The sequence below is a fragment of the Gorilla gorilla genome, chromosome 17 (assembly GCF_029281585.2).
Source record: "Gorilla gorilla gorilla isolate KB3781 chromosome 17, NHGRI_mGorGor1-v2.1_pri, whole genome shotgun sequence".
NCBI lineage: Eukaryota > Metazoa > Chordata > Mammalia > Primates > Hominidae > Gorilla > Gorilla gorilla.
The window spans coordinates 108,118,361-108,136,249 of NC_073241.2; the positions used below are offsets into that span (position 1 = coordinate 108,118,361).

Consider the following 17,889-nt stretch of genomic DNA (forward strand, 5'->3'; position numbering starts at 1 on the left):
TCACACATGGGTGCATGCACATCCACATGCATAGGCACACACAGGCACACACCCACACATATAAATATGCACATATACACTTTCACACACTACACACATGCATATGGGTGCACACACGTCCACACGCATGCTTACACACATACACACACACGCACTCACAGTCTCAGCAGCTGCTGCCTGGGCTGTGGGCAAATCACCTATCCTAACTCTATTTTACCCAGTTCCTGTTTTTCTCTTTCTGCCCTAAGACCCCGAAGGCACATGTCCCTGGTTCTGGCAATCTGACATTGTTTTCACTTGTTTTTAATGACTCTTCATGTGATAGAGAAGGTTCCCACATAACTGTATTCCACCTCTAATTACAAGGCTTCTGAGAAAGATGTATATCCTGAGAGCACGACTTCATCATTGATGCAGGAACTTATCACACCCATATTTACTCTATGAAAAGTCTTCAATGACTTTGAAGAGTCACCAATGGATCTGCCAAGAGTCAGGTCACTCACACGCAGTCTACACAACCTAAGCGCCTTCTGCACAGAGCAGACAAATTAACAAAACATCATGAAACCCTCTTATGAAGTGAGCACCCAGCCAATGTACACTTTTTTTAAACGTTCACCTTTGTTAACAACTTAAAAATACAAATTAAAGCAACAGTGAAATGTCATTTTCTCCTTCCTAATTGGCAAAGATTGTTAAAAGCAACAATAGTAGGTGTTGACTAGGATTTGGTATTACAGACACTCTTGTACCTCCTCATATAAATACAAAGATACTCAACCTTTCTGGGTAGCAATTTGAAACTATGTATCTATGGCCTTACAAATGCTTATATCCTTTGAGTCTAAAATTCCACTTTCAGAATTCTGTCTTAAGAAAACAATCAGACATGCAGATAAAGATTTATGTACAAGATCTGCACAATTATAAGAATAGAAAAGCATTGGAAATATCCTACATTTCAGAAAAGCAAATGTTTAAATTACTTACGCTACATTTCTATAACAGAATCAGTGGTGTGCTGATAAATGGTTATTAATTGTCCCTTTGGGAAAAAAAAATTTTTGAGACAGGGTCTCAACCTGTCTCCCAGGCTGAGGCACAGCGGTGCGGTCATGGCTCATGGCAGCCTCAACCTCCTGGGCTCAATCAATCCTCTCACCTCAGCCTCCTGAGTAGCTGGGGCTACAGTGTGCGCTACCACTCCGGGCTTATTTTTTTTATTTTTAGTAGAGATGAGATCTCTCACTATGTTGTCCAGGCTGGTCTTGAACTCCTGGGCCCAGGCAATCCACCCACCTCAGCCTCCCAAAGTGCTGGGATTACAGGCGTGAGCCATGACATCCGGCTCAAGAAAAACGAAAAAGTTTTTAAAGCCCAAATTTGTAGTGATTGCCGAGGTCTGTGGTGCCAGTTAGGACCATGGAATCGGCGGACACAGAGTTTTGAAGATATACACATTTTCTCTTCCCCAAGCTGCTAAAAGCCAACTCCCACTCACCACTGAAGGAATATTATGTAACCATGAAAAATTGTGCCGGTGAAGGAAATTTAATGACATGCAAAAATGTTCACAGTATAATATTATATGGAAAAACAAGACACAATGCCACATTCCTTGTGTTTCAAATTTTGCTGCATAAATCATAAGTTTTACACTTGACAGAGTACCATAGTCTTAGGTATGGACGTGCAGGTAGGTATAGATATCTGTAAGAAAATAGCCCAAAACTTCAACAGTGGTTGTCTCAGGATTATCTAACAGTGGGATATTCTCCTTTATCATTTTTATATCTAATTTCCAACTTTTCTAAAATGAACTTGAATTATTTTAAATTCAGAAAATAATGTTATTTTAGAAAAGAAAATGACTGGGGTGCTAGATATTGTTGTGTGGCAGTGTTCCCAGAAGCTCTTCAGATAAGGTTCTTGGAGATGGAAGAGCCGCCTACTTTGACCTTAACCTCCACAGCTCCATCCTTCACACCGGCAACCATCCATCACACGGCCGATTACTGTTCCCTCAAGCAACTCCCAAATGCTTTCACAATGGGAGTTTCCAATGAAATTGTTGGTATCACAAAAGGCATGTAATGTTTTGGAAAGAACGAAGAAGCAAAGATTTCAGAAATGGGAGAATGGAGCTTTTACACTCTTTGAGGAAGTTTCTCACTTGCTGAACATACCTTGGCCCAGCAGTGAGGAGTTGGGAAGGAGTGGGTGCCGCAGCACCCTGAAGCTCTGCATACACCCAACTGTGCGCTGTTCAAAGTGTCTTCAGAGAGAAATTCTGTTGTCTCTCCTGGAGAAACTAAAAATGAGCCAGAGAAACCCTGAACTGTGCCCTTATTCAGGAAAATGTGGATTAGAAAATATTCTACCCCTTGGAAAGACTATGAGGCCATGTATGATTTCTTAAAATAATTCCCACCATTGAGGACTGAGCCCATATTTTGTGCAGAAGTAAATATGTGTATTTTAACGTTAAAGAAAAAACTTTCAAAGGGGAAATTTGAGTTTCATTCTTTAGAAAATGGAGAAGAAGAGTAACTATCCCACCTATGAGGCAAAGACATACAAAATCACGGCACAGGGGGCTCCCACCCCCGCTAGCATTTGATGGTATTTTGACCACAGAGAGATAAAACTTACATCACTGCCACTTCCTGGCCCCCAGTTCCATTAAACATTTATGGCTTCCTACACCCGTGTAACTGGAAGACAAAGAGATGGGCTGGGATTTTAGTAAACAGACAGCTCACAATCATAACACTCATATTCATGTCATTTTCCTGGCTGCCTTCATGGCCTGTAAAAATGAAATCTCTCCCTTTAGATCTGTTTCTTCCTTAGTTATGTACCTGTGCATGTTCATGCATGTGTACACATGGATGTAAATATACATACCAATCTCCCGCACACGCCACACGTGCAGGACAGGGAAGGAGGGCGGCTGCGTTGTCACCAGTCACCAACCCTCCTGTTCCGCTCCTGGGTGTTCCGGTGCGACCCACAGCCGCTGCACCTGAGGTCACCTGTGCCAACTCTCACCCTCTGCACCCAAGGGCACCTGTGCCAACCCTCAGCCTCTGCACCCGAGGACACCTGTGCCAACCCTCAGCCTCTGCACCCGAGGACACCTGTGCCGACCCTCAGCCTCTGCACCCGAGGACACCTGTGCCGACCCTCAGCCTCTGCACCCGAGGGCACCTATGCCGACCCTCAGCCTCTGCACCCAAGGAAACCTGCGCCAACCCTCAGCCTCTGCACCCGAGGGCACCTATGCCAACCCTCAGCCTCTGCACCCAAGGAAACCTGCGCCAACCCTCAGCCTCTGCACCCGAGGACACCTGTGCCGACCCTCAGCCTCTGCACCTGAGAGCACCTGTGCCTCCTTCCTTTTACTAAATGTGTTTATTAACCAAACGATAAGGCTTTTCCCCCAATAACTGAAACTCTGCCATACCCAGAACCAGGCTCACACTCTCCCAGCCCCTCCTGCCCGTCCCCTGCTGTCTCCCAACTCCCACCTCCGGGATGGAGCCCATCCTGCCATGCCTGGTGCTGCCCTCAGCTCCTCAAATTCCCTTGCCCAACGTCCAGCCCAGCTCCAGGACCTGGCTGAGCTCCTGGGCCGTGCACCTCACAGCCTCCTAATAGGTTGCCTCGAGTCCACTCTGCCTCCCGCACATGGTGTTTCTGTGAGCTCCCCAAAGCACAGATCCGATCTTGACACTCTTGGCTGTGACCTTGCAGTGGCTTCCCAGAGCCCCGGAGGTGACATCCACAGCCATTACTGTAGCCTGTGAGGCCGCACAACCTGGCCCACCCTTTCCTCCGTGGCCACCCCACTCCCATCCACCTCCCGGCTCTGCAGGCCCCCCCGACCCCCGCCCCCCACAAAGCTGAGACACGCCTCACACAATGGCCTCCATCCCCGGAGTCGACTGCTGTGTCCCCTGCAGAGGCCCTCACGTGTTGGCTTCAGATCCAGCCACTCAGCTAAGCCTCCCCGGCCTCCTCTCAGAGAAGCCAAGGACCCCATTCCCACTCCCAGTGCCCCTGCACCTCCTCCTGCTCTCTGGCCGGCTGCCACCATTGCAACTGCTTGTTGGTTGTGCCCAGCAAGCCTGGTCAGTGTGGTCGCGCTCACTCCTGCACCTGGGTCACCGCCTGAACAGCCAGCTTCACTGGCCACGTGTGGACAGGACGGGGCAGGAAGGGAGGGCAGGACAGCTGGAGACACTGGCTGGGGGAGGCTTGGGACATGGTTAACATTGGGGTGAATGTTCTCTTAGGTTATTTTCGATGGAGTGATTCATTATTGTTATACTTAGTTATTCCCAAGTGTTCTAGAACTTCTGGTCAGAGTTGCCTCTAGGAAAAAAGGAGGCGTGGAGCATTCAAACAAGAATGTCACTGTGGGAGAGGAGCGTCCAGCCCACAGCCCAGCCCCAGTAGCACAAATTGTGCATGCTACTCATGGAGATTGCCTGAATCTTATCTTTTAAAGTGGCTGATGTGATCCTTTTATTTTAGAAAATAAAAGGCTCAAAGGTATTGCAGTTGCCTCCTCATGCTGCAGTCCCTATAGAAAATGAAATATAGCAGTAGAACATAAATTTGATTTTTTGGATTTCTAATAGGGAGAAATTCAAGGCTCTACAGGAAAAAAAAACATGCAGGTCATATAGCAGGGCTACAGAGGAATCATTCCCCAACAAAGACAATATTTAATTTGCAGTTTGGTGATAAAATGCAAACCATAACGCACAGTGAGTGCCGAGAAGAGATGCAGAACATCATTCCATTTGCCCAAAGTAAAATTAATAGCAAAATGAAATACATAAACTCTTTGAAAAGAAGTCATCCTGAAAAATATGTTTTGTTTTTGAAGTTATAATTTTCCTCTTAGGAAATCAAATATTTCATAAAAACTCTCACTATTAGAATAATTCAACTCTCTATTCTCCAGAACAGATTTTATATCTTTTCCTCACAGATGCAACGTACTAAAATAGAATCATGTTACTGTGGATGCCGCAGAAATACTTGCAGTGCGAGGAAAGGTGCCTCAGACACCACCTCTCGGCCCCGCGACTCCTCCTGGGAAAATGGCTCTGTGCCGTTTTATCAACTTACAGCTTTGGGTTCTCCACCAATTACAGTTTCTATTTTTCTTCAAAAGTTTTTATGATAAATGTAAAACAGGCCAGAAGGCTTAGGACACCTATATATCACATCTATATTTAGCATTTGTTGTTGATAATTTGATAATGAAGTCCAAATATTTTGCTGTCTGCCAGGAAACCACCAGGAAAACAGCTATTTCCATCATTAAATCCAATGCAAACAAGTTCTGTTGGCAGAAGTCAGCTCAAGTTTCTCATGAAAACAAAAATATAAAATATTTTATTTGGTGGTTTTGAACAAATCCAGTATTTAGTGTATTCCTTAGAACTTCGTAATCTGTTTTTCTCATAAAGTAAAAATAAAACACATTTTTTCACAAAACTTCTTACAGATGTCCCATTCCCCGGTTCCCCTCGTTCACTCCAGAGACCACACAACACCACGCTCTGCCTGGGCCGGGAGTGGGCAGCACCTGAAGTGGCCATGGCTCATGCTGGTGATCAGAGGAGGCTGCTCTCAACCTGCCCCAGGCCTCCTCACTGCTCAGTGGCAGGACAGTGACCCCCCGTCCTCCCCTGCAAGGCGAGCCCTCAGGAACCAGGCTCCCAATCTCTCCCGCTGCACCCAGCACCCACAGAGCTTGGCAGTCAGAAGAACTCCGAGGGTGCGGAGCCAGCAAGACCGAGGATGACGCCTGACGTTCATCACGCAATGACCTAGAACTCTTCCCAAGGGGCTCGGCACTCACAAGCCCATGTTGGCCCCACCCTGCTTGCTCCCAGCCCTGCTCCCTCCTGAGGTCATTCCACAGTGAGGGGTGTGGAGGGAGGTGGACAGGAGAAACTTGAGAAAATGCCACATTAAAGATGAGGACAGGAAAGAACTTAACAAGAGAACCAGGAGACACCGCAATGCAGGAACCCAGGGCATTGGGAGCTCCAGGGTCCACGTCGGTGCCTTTATCGCCACAAATGTGAGATCCCCATCCCCGCCACTGAAAGGAGGTAGCAGGCAAAAGCGGGGGACGCTGCCCCTCATCACAAACCTCAGTGGCAACTGGCTGAACACCAGGTTCTCTTCAGTTGTGGTCCCATGTGGCTGATCCTGGTCATTGGGTGTGGCTCTGGCCTCTGCTCCCAGTCATGGGTGGCTCTGACCTCCTGCAGGGCCCCAGACTGCTCTTGATTCAACCAATAAGGCCACAGGAGAGGGTGGAGGAGATGCACCTGCACCTGCAGGTCTCACCTCAGCCACAGGTGACAGGCATCCCTGTGCCAAAAGTCCGCCAGGAGCACCAGAAAGGTGGACACACAGATGGGGAGCGGGACGAGGGGCAGGGAGATGTGGGCCGCAGGGGCACATCGCTGGGGGACAGTCAGTTGTCTCTGCCATTACCCCTCTGCTCACCCAATAACTGAGTATACTCCTGTTCCCTGGCACAGATCACATCCATCCCCAAATCCCGCCAGTCATTATCCCCAGCTTACACTCCAGGCTCGCGGGACGATGCGGCGTTCCTTCATATGGGTCCTAATGTGCCTCCTGTGAGCCATGCACACTCCCCACGCCATGCTGGGCACCGCGAGGTCCCTCCACCCAGACCGCGGGGCACCTTGGCCCTGGGTCTGCTCTCCAAAAAGAGCTCCCCTGCGGGTTGTTTTTTTTTTGTGCCCCGGGCTCTGCCCCTGGAAGAGCCCCCTTGGTCCATCACCATTGTAGCCACATCTGAATCTGTGGGGGCAAAGAGATCTTTCCGCACGTGGCACTGCTGTGCCACCGACCATTCATGCTGCAAACCCAGGATGCAATGGGGAGGCCTTAAGGCATGAAAACGCAAGCACCTGCCAAGACGCGCAGGCCCTCCCCTGCCGCCCTCCCTCCTTGCCTCACTGGTGGTTATCTGAAGGCCACTGAAACAGCTGTGGGGAGGGCCACTCCCTCAGCGTTGGATTTGAACAGGGCTGACTCATTTGGTTCAACAGAGAAGGCTTTGAATTCAAAATATGTTTCAATCTTATCTCTTTCTTTTTAGGATGCAGGCGCAACCATTTCATCCAATTCTGTAAGGCTCTTGATTTCTAAACTTGTCATGTCTCCTATTTCTGCTTGAAATCCACCAGCCATGGCCGAGTTCATGCTTCCTGTAGCACGTGGCAGCAGTGGCCCGGGCAGTTCTCACGCACTGGGCCTCAGCTCCGTCAGAACCTCAGCAGGCATGGAGGTCGCCGTCCAAGTCCTTGCAGCTGTGGTTTCCCCAAAGGCACTGCCAGCGCTGACTGTGCCTCTCCAGCCTCCAGCACATTGTCAATTCCTTGCCGCCCACCCGCAGACTGCAAACACCACTGTGACTGAGGTTCCTCTTACACCTGCACCCTCTTCCAAAAACAATAGCAAATAAGTCCTCAAATTTCACTGGCTTCACCAGTGAAGAGCTTGTTTCTCATTCACCTAGCAACCCATCATGGCTGTTCCCATCAGCATCGGTGCTGTACACACGGCCACGCTGGGGCAGAGGCTCCTCACATCCTGGGCCTACCCCCTCCTGGCTCTGGCATTCTCTGCATTCAGACACAGACAGGGGAATAGCCAACAGCTTCTTCACTGCTTTGGCCCAGAAGTGACACACGTAACTCCACTCCCATTCCACAAGTGAGGACGAGCCATCTGGTTCCACTGAGGCACAAAGGGCTGACCAAGATGCCTCCCTATCTGGGCAGCAGATTCATACCATGGAGGAAGAAACCAAATTTTTGAAGCCATCTCTGCAATGAGTGTGGAAAAGACTCAGAAGAGTTTGGGCACGCTCTCCACAGCCTCTCCACGCACAAGAATCGCCCCAGGGAGCCAAATAAGAATGCGGCTCCCGGGCCAGGCGCAGTGGCTCCTGCCTGTAATCCCATCACTTTCGGAGGCCAAGGTGGGCGGATCACGAGGTCAGGAGTTCAAGACCAGCCTGACCAACATGGTGAAACCCCATCTATACTAAAAATACAAAAATTAGCCGGGCGTGGTGGTGCATGCCTGCAATCCCAGGTACTCAGGAGGCTGACAGAGGAGAATCACTTGAACCCGGGAGGTGGAGGTTGCAGTAAGCCGAGATCACGCCACTCCACTCCCGCCTGGGTGACAAAGCGAGACTCCGTCTCAAGAAATAAATAAATAAAATTTTTTAAAAAATTTTTTTTAAAAAGAATGTGGCTCCCAGCTCCTCCACCCTGGGGTTGGGTCTCCACAGATCCAGGCACGGGGCCCCAGGAACCTGCATATGTAACCAGCGTCCTGGAAGATCCTGCCAAGGGCGCCTTGAGAAACAAAGCAGCAGGAACCTGAAGGAGACTGGGAGATGGGCTGGTGAATGCCACTGCTTAGCAGACAGGGGCTCACCCAGCTGGCGGTGCCCCATCCTCAGCAGGCCCAGCACAGCCTCCAGTCACCCCGCTCTGCATCATGGGACCCCGGGGAACAGAGTCTCTCACAGCCACTCGATTTGCAAGCCTGATGCCTGCAGGATAAGATTCTCACCAGTAAAATCAAAACAGCACACACAGTAAACTGAGAAATCAGACATCCTGCTCAAATTTTGGTCAACATTTTTTAAACAAATGCATCTTCATAAAAACAGCTGCTGCTCAGTTTAGAACATTTGAATTTTGAAGTACATCAAAACTTTTCACAAGCACTTAATGAACACCTACCAAGTAGGCAACCCGGTGCTAAACCCAAAAGGGCTGGAAAGAGAAGCGGAGACAGCTCCTGCCTCTGGAAAGCCATTCAGCAGGCAAGGTGGATTCAGCAGGCAAGGTGGTGTGAGAGCAGCGGGTGGCGTGAGATTGGCGGGTGGCGTGAGGATAGCGAGTGGTGTGAGGACAGCGGGTGGCATGTGGATGGTGCGTGGCCTGTGGACGGCGGGTGGCATGAGGACGGCAAGTGGTGTGAGGATGGTGGGTGGCCTGTGGATGGTACATGGCCTGTGGACGGTGGGTGGCATGAGGACGGCGGGTGGCTGGTGGCATGTGGACGGTGCATGGCGTGTGGACAGCAGGTGGTATGTAGACAGCGGGTGACATGTGAGAGGCACCACAAGCCTCCCTGCCCACACAGGAAGGGCACGCTGGCTCCTCCAGTGATGATCAGTACCCAGGAGTGCCTCGGAGGCTTCACACAACACATACCAAGCACGTACGGAGCAGTGCCTGGTTTCAACACAGGAATGGGGAGGAGCAGATTGTCATTTGTTCGTTGTTTCTAAACAGCATAGTGCTATAATAAGGAGGACATGGCCCCTAAAACTAAAATAGAAACAAGGAATTGCTTCTGGCCCGTCAGCAACCACGCCTTCCCGGCTCTGGGCGGCTCACAGCATGTGCCTGTGTCTCGGTGGGCTTCTCTGTGATTAGCAACGCTAACACCATTCTCAGAGGCAGATGGGGCAGTGAGAGTCCCGGCTCCCTAAGGTGACTGCGGATGTAAGGAAGCGTCCATGCCCATCTCCTGCGGGGGCTTCCTTCCCATCCTCTTTCCAGCCGTGGAGCTGTCCGTGGTCTTGGCATTCTCCGGGCACATCCTCTGGAGTACTGACTTAAGGCTTCAGCTAAACTTTTGTGCATAAAACGTAATTATTTATTCCCCTAATACAAGGAATGGAGTGCTGAAAACCATTAGTGAGGGCTTCCGTGCAGGCCAGATCGCAGCAGAGATGACTGCCGGTGCCTGAGGAGCTGGTCTCCTAGAAAGTTTATTTGCTATTCATCATCTAAGCAGGAGGAAAATAGAATAGGAAGTTTTAATTATCCTGACAGCCAGGTTTTCAAAGGCGTAGACACTTGAGGCTCTCTGACGAGAGCATGAGATGAGCTGAAATCACCAAGGAGAGCAAGCACACGTGTGCAGGGCAGACATTTCTCATTCCCAAAGTGTATCGTTTCAGCCTGCTCACACTGCATGCAGGATATGAGCGAGTGGAGACTGGCCCTTCACAGGGCATTTTGGGATATTCAGAAAGCCAGATCTTCTCTCCAGCTGTCATAGGCCAGGCTCCCCAGGACTCAGACCCTGAGATGGGAGAGCCAAAAGCATATAGGCCGTGCTCCTGCCAGCACGTGGGGCAGGGTGGGCCACAGAGCAGACGCCCCGACCCAGGAGGCCCCTGAACCTAAGGACCCTTCAGCATCTCCCCACGAGGCAAGTGGGCCAGGCATGAGTAACCTGCATGAGTCAGCATCTGGCAGCTGGTCCCAGATGGGGCCACCCCAGGGAGAGGGCATGGCATTGGAGGACGCAGCCCAGAGCCCTCAGGAGCCACACCCGTGCCTGCAGGGATCTGTGCCTGGGATGCATCTGATACAGAGCATGACTCTGACAGCCGTCAGCCCCCAAGTGCTTTCCCCACTGTTAAAACAGCCTTCTCATGGCAGCCACCAAAATATCCCACTACGGCCCTGGGGTCTGGTCACCAAGGACTTCCCCTAGCTGCCCCTGGACCTGGACCTCAAATCCTACTGGCCTTGCAGCAGTGAATTCTGATTGGTTATATTTCTCTGCAAATTGTTTTTGGTCAAATTAATGGAGAATGAAAGTACAAAACTTTATCTTCTTCTTTTAATGTGATATTTTATGCACAGAATTATGTTATAATAAAAAATTCTTTGTGCTCTATAAAACAACTGATTTAAAGCTTAGAAAGAACTATCTTGGTTTCCTGGCTAACACCAGCTGCAGTAAAACATTTACATGCATAACACAGACATCCGAATCATCCCGTTCTGCAAAAACCTCCTTTAATATCCATGCACCATTTTTCAGAAAGATGGAAGCGTGAAGACATATAGTGCCTGGAAAGATGTTTTTTCCATCGTTTTTGATTTAGTAGCTTCCGCTAATAAATTGTTTGCTTTCTCTGAACTTTTTTCATTGTCCATATTTAAACATGTGAATTTATACCGACCCTGTGTTATTATTTCAAAGAATTTTGATTAGTACCTGGTGCTGAATCACAAGATACTGTCTTAAGGGGTCAACAGTCTTAAAATGGCGCATTGAGGTGGACACATACATGGGCAAAACGTCATGAATTCAAAGAGAAAATAAAATGATACCAGACCTATGAAGATGTCCTAAATAAATCCCAATATAAAGGTTTAATTCCAGTGGACATTTTCAGCCAAGCTTTATACATGGAACCATGTGAATTCATGGTAAGATCAGTCTAAATATTCCAAAGTCCAACATGGAAATAAATAAAGTAAAATAATGGGTGGAAGGGACAGAGCTTCCTTATGGAGAATTTCCAAGTGGAATTTGGAAATTCTTCCTTATTGGAATTTCCAATTAAATGTAAAAGAAATGAGGGAACTAGAAAACCACACTATAACTGTTGTGGGCAGTCTACCCAGAGATACTAAGATCAGTGAGCAAAAGTTTAAATATAATAGAATATTTAAATACTTTCAAAGTATCTCTGCTTCTTGGAGTTATTTACTAAGTACAGAAGGAGAGACAGTAACTTTGTAACCCTGGGAGACCTCGCCAAGCAATCATGGGCAACATCGCCAGGGTAAGGCACCTCTACGTCACACACCTCTGGATATGATGTGTTGAAAATCATTCATCATTGCTTTTATGATGTTCTTGCCCAAAATGCATCACTTTAATCAGGAGAAAACATCAAGCAAGCACAAATTGAGGAAGATTTTGCAAAGTGACTGGCCAGTACCTTTCCAAAAGGTGAAGGTCATGAACAACAAAGAAAAACTGAGGAACTGTCACGCCATGGAGACGGTGGAGGTGTGAGGAGTGGATGCAATGGGAGGCGCCGGGTTGGATCCTGAAACAGAAAAAGGACCTTGTTGGATCCTGAAACAGGACCTTGTTGGGAAAACTGGTGAAATCAGAGTGAAGCTTGCCACTTAGTCAACAGCATTATGCAAATACTAATTTCTTAATTCTACAGTCCTCCCATGGCCATGCAAGATGCTGACACCAGACAGGCAGGGGAAGGGCACATGGGAACTGTCTGTACAATTTTTGCAACTTTTGCGTAAATCTAATACTATTTCAAAAAATTTTTTTAAACTGTCCAAAAACCTCCCGCTGTAGTCATGCTGATTTTCCTAGTCTGTCCAACGTAACCGCAGGAAACACCATCACAGGACTTTACCTTGGAAGAGAAACAGGTTAATACCTGATTTGGGGTGGGGGGAAAGAGAGAGAGAGAGCCTGCAGAGAAGAGCCCCCAGTAGTCTCTGATGCTTGATCTGTGATCAAATTCCCACCAAAACTTCAGCTGAAGCTTCGGGCTTCTGGTCTTTCCTCAAACAGCAGACTTTCTCCTGATGCCACCATCAAAAAAACCCTGCCCATCTCGACGGCAGGGTACTAGCTGTATAGATCAGTGAATAAGTCAGTAAGATTAAAAGGTGATGGAAATGCGAAGGTCAGGGAGACTTGGGGGCACGGCTGTACCACGGGGGCTTCCTCATGTCCCCACGTTTTCCATGTGGAACGTCACTCCCATCCCACTCACTTCATATCCAGCAAGTATTGAACAAGAAGTCCTGTCATTTAAAAAGAAAGGGAGAAAAGTTGGTCACAGCCAGAGAAGTGTGTCGTCACTCAAATGCAGGAGCATCTGGAGGGCTGAGGATATCTTTTATACCATTAAGAAGGACCAAGATATAGTCCTTTCTAAAACTGGGCTAGAGGCAAAAGAAAAAAAAAATGCCTGGAGTTGAAGCAGAAACTCATGAGCCCATAAAGGGAGGCGGACACAGACGCGGGACAGAAGCACATCATCACTGAGGCTCTCACAGCTTTCACGGCCTCATGAGCCCATAAAAGGAAGTGGACAAGAAGGCGGAACGGAAGCGCGTCATCGGCGGACAGAAGGCGTGACGGAAGCACGTCATCACCGAGGCTCTCACAGCGCTCACGGCGTCATGAGCCCATAAAGAAGCGGACATGAAGGCGGGACGAAAGCACGTCATCGCCGAGGCTCTCACAGCTCCCAGGACGTCCGCAAGCATGTTTCCAACAAGCCCTGCCCACGCGTGGTTTCCCGTGTGACTGACCACAGACCGAGGAGAGCTGGGCCCGCCCTGGGCACGAGGGACCACGGGGCATCCTTTCAGCTGGTGCTGCCAACAGGCCTCCTTCCAGGGCAGAGCCACTCTCTGTGTTAAATGTTTGCCCAGAAGCCGGCCACGTTTCCAAAACCGGGCACAGTGACTCTGAGATCAACACTCAAAAATATCATTTCCAAAAGAATTCAAATTCCCCCAGAAGGGAAGCTACAGAAATCATAACCACTGTGTGGCCGTGCAGCCCAGAGCATGTGACAGCCGGTGATGAGTGTCAGAGCCGCATCGCCACCCGGCACAGGCAGGAGGAGATGAAACATTTATGGTGTGAATTAAAACAAAAGGAAAAAAACAATTTTTTTTTCTGAGATAGGATCTGGATCTGTTGCTCAGATCCAGTGGAGTGCAGTGGCTGGAGTGCAGTGGTGTGATCTCGGCTCACTAGAGCTTCCGCCTCCTGGGCTCAAGCCATCCTCGTGCTTCAGCCTCTGCAAGTAGCTGGGACCCCAGGGGTGCATCACCATGACCAGAAAATTTTTACATTTTTGGTAGAGACGCGTTTCACCATGTTGCCCAAGGTGATCTCAAACTCCTGAGCTCAAGCCATCTTCCCACCTCAGCCTCCCAAAGTGCTGCAGTTAGGGTGTGAGCCACGGTGACCAGCCAGGAAATGATACTTTAAGTAAAATGCCTATGAGTCCATCACTGAAGGGAAAATCATTTCCATGGAGGCATGTGTCATAGTTTATCCAAGATTTTAAAGAGATGCTGCTACTCTGCAGGTGTCTAATGTCATAGGATGGCAAAAGAGAGAAGCCTGAAATATTTATATGAATAGAATATGAAACTTAACTAATGGTGCCCGCTTCGATTACGTGCATTTTCACATTGCTACTAACCTGAAAGCCGCCCTCAATATTTTATAGGCTACCATTTCCCGCCTGGGCTACACGAGGCCTCTGGGTTCTTTTACGAACATTGTCTGTCATTTATTATGTGATAGATGTATAATTGTAAATTACACGGAAAGCCAAAAAAAAAAACATGTTTACGTTTTACACTGGAATTTTATTCCTGTAGTGTATTAATTATGTGAAGATAAGATGTCTGTTGAAATTTTTCAGAAAATATTTTTCTCCTCTCCAAAAGATTTTCATAATTATCAATGAGCAAAGCATAAAACCGTGGCTCTGCCAATTCTGTGACCCCCACACTGTGTCACTACAGATTTTTTTTTTCTTTTGGCCATTACCCTTGACATCATTTCAAGACTCAGTGGTGGCCCCCGTCCTCTTCAAAAGCAGAGCGGGAACCTCCTGAAGGAGAGCCTGTCAAGTCGGCGACTCCCAGGCCAGCCTCTCTGCTGTGGGAGGCAGGAGGACCCTGCGTTTTCCACGCACGCACACAGCTCCAATTAGCTTTAATGAGAGTTCCACATGCACATCCAAAACACAGACCCCATCATGCATAAGTTAATGTGGGGTAAATTATAGTAAGGGAAATATCAGTGTTTCTTAAAATGAAGTAAACAAGCTGTGAGACTCATTAGCTGTGGAAGTTATTATGAACGCAGCAAACGTCCGTGGCCTCCAGGCCCCACAGGTTGCATGTATTGAGCACCCACTGAGCAGCAGGCCCCTGGCTCACCTGGCGCTGTGTTATTGCCCACAGCCTGCTGTGGGAGGAAGGCGATGCAGGAGGACGGCGGGTCGGTGCCTGGCTCTGAGCCCCGTGGGGGCCTGACCCGCTCTGAGGCTGCACTCTGCTCCTACCCCACACCACCTCCCCACCAGGCATTGGTCAGGGCTTTTGAGGGGCTGCTGGAGGTGAAATACTATCCTTACCACCCTAGGATAAAGCGACCTCAGCTCAAACCCAAACCGGAGTTACCTCCTTCCCACCAAAGCCAGCGCTCCGCCAAGGGGGCCTCTCAGCTCCTAGCACCCAATCCGTCCCTGGTGCAAATCAGGGCCCTAGGATCCATCCATTTCACCAGCACCACACTGCTGGTTCCAGCTTCCATGGGCCTCATTACCCTGCTATACGGCAGGGGCCTCTAGACTGACCCCTTACACACAGCCACCCCTTCAATCCATACTTCAGCCAGAGGCACCCTCAAACCTGTGACTCAGCTCATCCTAGCAGCATAAGTCTCAGCACCTCCCACTACACATGCAAGCACATGCACACACTTGCTCACAAATCTCAGCGACTTGCCACCACACACACACTCGCTCACAAATCTCAGTGACTTCCCACCACACACACACACTCGCTCACAAATGTCAGTGATGTCCCACCACACACACAACGCGCACACACACGCACACTCGCTCACAAATCAGTGACATCCCCACCACACGCACACACACACGACTCACAAATCTCAGTGACTTCCCACTGCACACACGCGCGCACACACACACTCACAAATCTCAGTGATGTCCCACCACACACACAATGCGCACACACACGCACTCGCTTACAAGTCTCAGCGACTTCCCAAGTTCCTGCATGACTGCTTTCTGCACAGCCAAGCCCCTACCTGCCCTGGGGGACAACCCTCCTTCTCCTCATGTCCATCCACGACTCAGGAAGCCACGCCCCAGCCTCCGTTGCATTTAGCGGGGCCAGCTGGCCGGCTCCAGCATGCAGGCCTCAAGAAAGTGGTGCGGCCACTTCTAGGAAAAAGCACTGGCTATAGGTGTGAGTCCCGCCATCCCATTCAGGCAGATGTGGGCTCCCAAGGTCGGAAACTCCACCCGGGCACAGAGTCGCCCACAAAGGACAGCTGCCTCAGATCGTCGCAGACTCACAGTGGACTTTGGAAAGGAAAGAAAGAGACCTTGGAGGTGTCCACCTGCTGATATTCAAACTCGTCCATCCCAGCTAAGCCGCTGTCTCTCCAAATCCCAGATGTCCGTCTCCACTTTGTGACTAAGACTCTGGGACCTGCCGCCACCTCCCCTAACTCCCATCTCCTCTCCCCGCCTGTGCCTCTCTCACTCTCCTCCTCTAATTAGTCCCCATTCATCAGGATTTCAGCTCAATGATGTCTTCCCTAACCAGCCAAGGGGTAGCAGCCCCACGGCCGGCACCTGGCCCCCGTCGCTCCCTCCCTGCACTCACCTTGCTGACCAGCCTCCCTCACTCCCTCCCTGCACTCATCCTTGCTGACCAGCCTTCCTCACTCCCTCCCTGCACTCGTGCTTACTGACCAGCCTTCCTCACTCCCTCCCTGCATTCATCCTTACAGACCAGCCTTCCTCACTCCCTCCCTGCACTCATCCTTGCTGACTGGTCGGCCACTGTGTCTCTTCAACACCAGACCCAGTCCCACTTGCTGCGTTCCCTCTTCCCGCCTCAGGACTCTTGGGTTCCTTGTGTGTCCTCAGTAACACACTTACTGCAGTCTGAATTGGTGCCGAATTTCAGTGCTCCTACCAAATACACTTTTCGCAGAATTAATAACCAAATAGCCACATCTTCAAATCAGGCTACAAAATTCTGTTTTATTTATCAGTTTTAACACAAATGCGAATCACTGTCATCTAATTTTCAGAACATTTTTATTTTGCTTTTTCTAGGTCAGTTTCCTTTAAATAGCACAGGTTGTGGGATTCGAACTGGAAAATACCTCATTGAACTTGGAAATATGTCTCAGTGCCAGGTCTGCTTGGTCTCACCCAGCACCTGAATGGATGACATTAATAGAATCTCCTGGCATGGGAAAGGGGTGGTCTCCTGGAGGCTGTGGTGGCAGCCGGGAGACCTGGAGCCAGCTGCTTCATCCCCGCTGCTCTGTGACTGCCCCGGCCCCCAGGCTGCAGGAAGAACGGATCCCAGAGTTACAGAACGCCAGGTCCGGGGGTGGCTAGGACTTGGCTGGGGCCAGCTTCACTCACCAGATGTAGGGCAGACGTTCCCCAGGACACTTGCTGAGGCTGCCTGGCCCAACAGGGACAGAACCAAGACACGATCATCACATCACATGGACAACCCGGTCACCCACCCCGTCAGGACACAACCAGGCCAACAAGAGCCATCTGGGTGCTTCTCTCTGGCCACTGAGGTCTCACAGATGCTATCAGATATTAACTTACCTGACCCAAAACAACCAACAAATTTAAAGTTGTTTCCAGGGACAAAAATGGGGAGTTGGTATCACAATGGAGGGTAGGACAGGAACGAGGTACAGTGAGAGGCAGCAGGAGAAGTGGCAATTCCTCAGATTAGTCAGGGTGGAGTAGGCTGTGCTGCAGTAACACGAGCACCCTACATCTCAGCAGCTTCACCCAGAGCACGGAAATTTCTCACTCAGCTCCATCTGGCACCCAGAATCCCATGTTTATCACCATCCAGGAGGAGAGGCAGGGTCTCCAGCTCCTGCCTGCCCCTTCCCTGAAGGGACGATGACTGCCTTTTCTCCACCTTCATTGCCAAGGGAGGCTGGGAGGTGTGGGGCACTCCTGGAGCATTTGGTGGGCATGGCCCACCTCCGACCACAGCTTTCTGTGCAAAGCCTGGATATCCTGCCCTTTCTGTTCAGTTGAAGAGAACCTGTGAGATCAAATGGGAGGAAGCCTCACTTCCAACAAACTCATTCCTGTCCCTCCAATTGCAGATGTTTGTGTATTTGAGTGATCTCATCCACACGCAAACGTCGTGTCTTCCAGAT

At 49.6% G+C, this 17,889-nt stretch overlaps 1 long non-coding RNA gene across 1 annotated transcript; it reads right to left on the minus strand.

Annotated features, from left to right (window-relative positions):
• Window positions 1-10,712: 10,712 nt before the first annotated feature.
• Window positions 10,713-12,989, minus strand: LOC129528233 (uncharacterized). Its single transcript, XR_008673466.1, has 2 exons — window positions 12,317-12,989; window positions 10,713-11,959 (listed from the first exon to the last, which is right to left on the minus strand). It is a non-coding gene; the product is annotated as an uncharacterized lncRNA (long non-coding RNA).
• Between the last annotated feature and the right edge of the window lie 4,900 nt (window positions 12,990-17,889).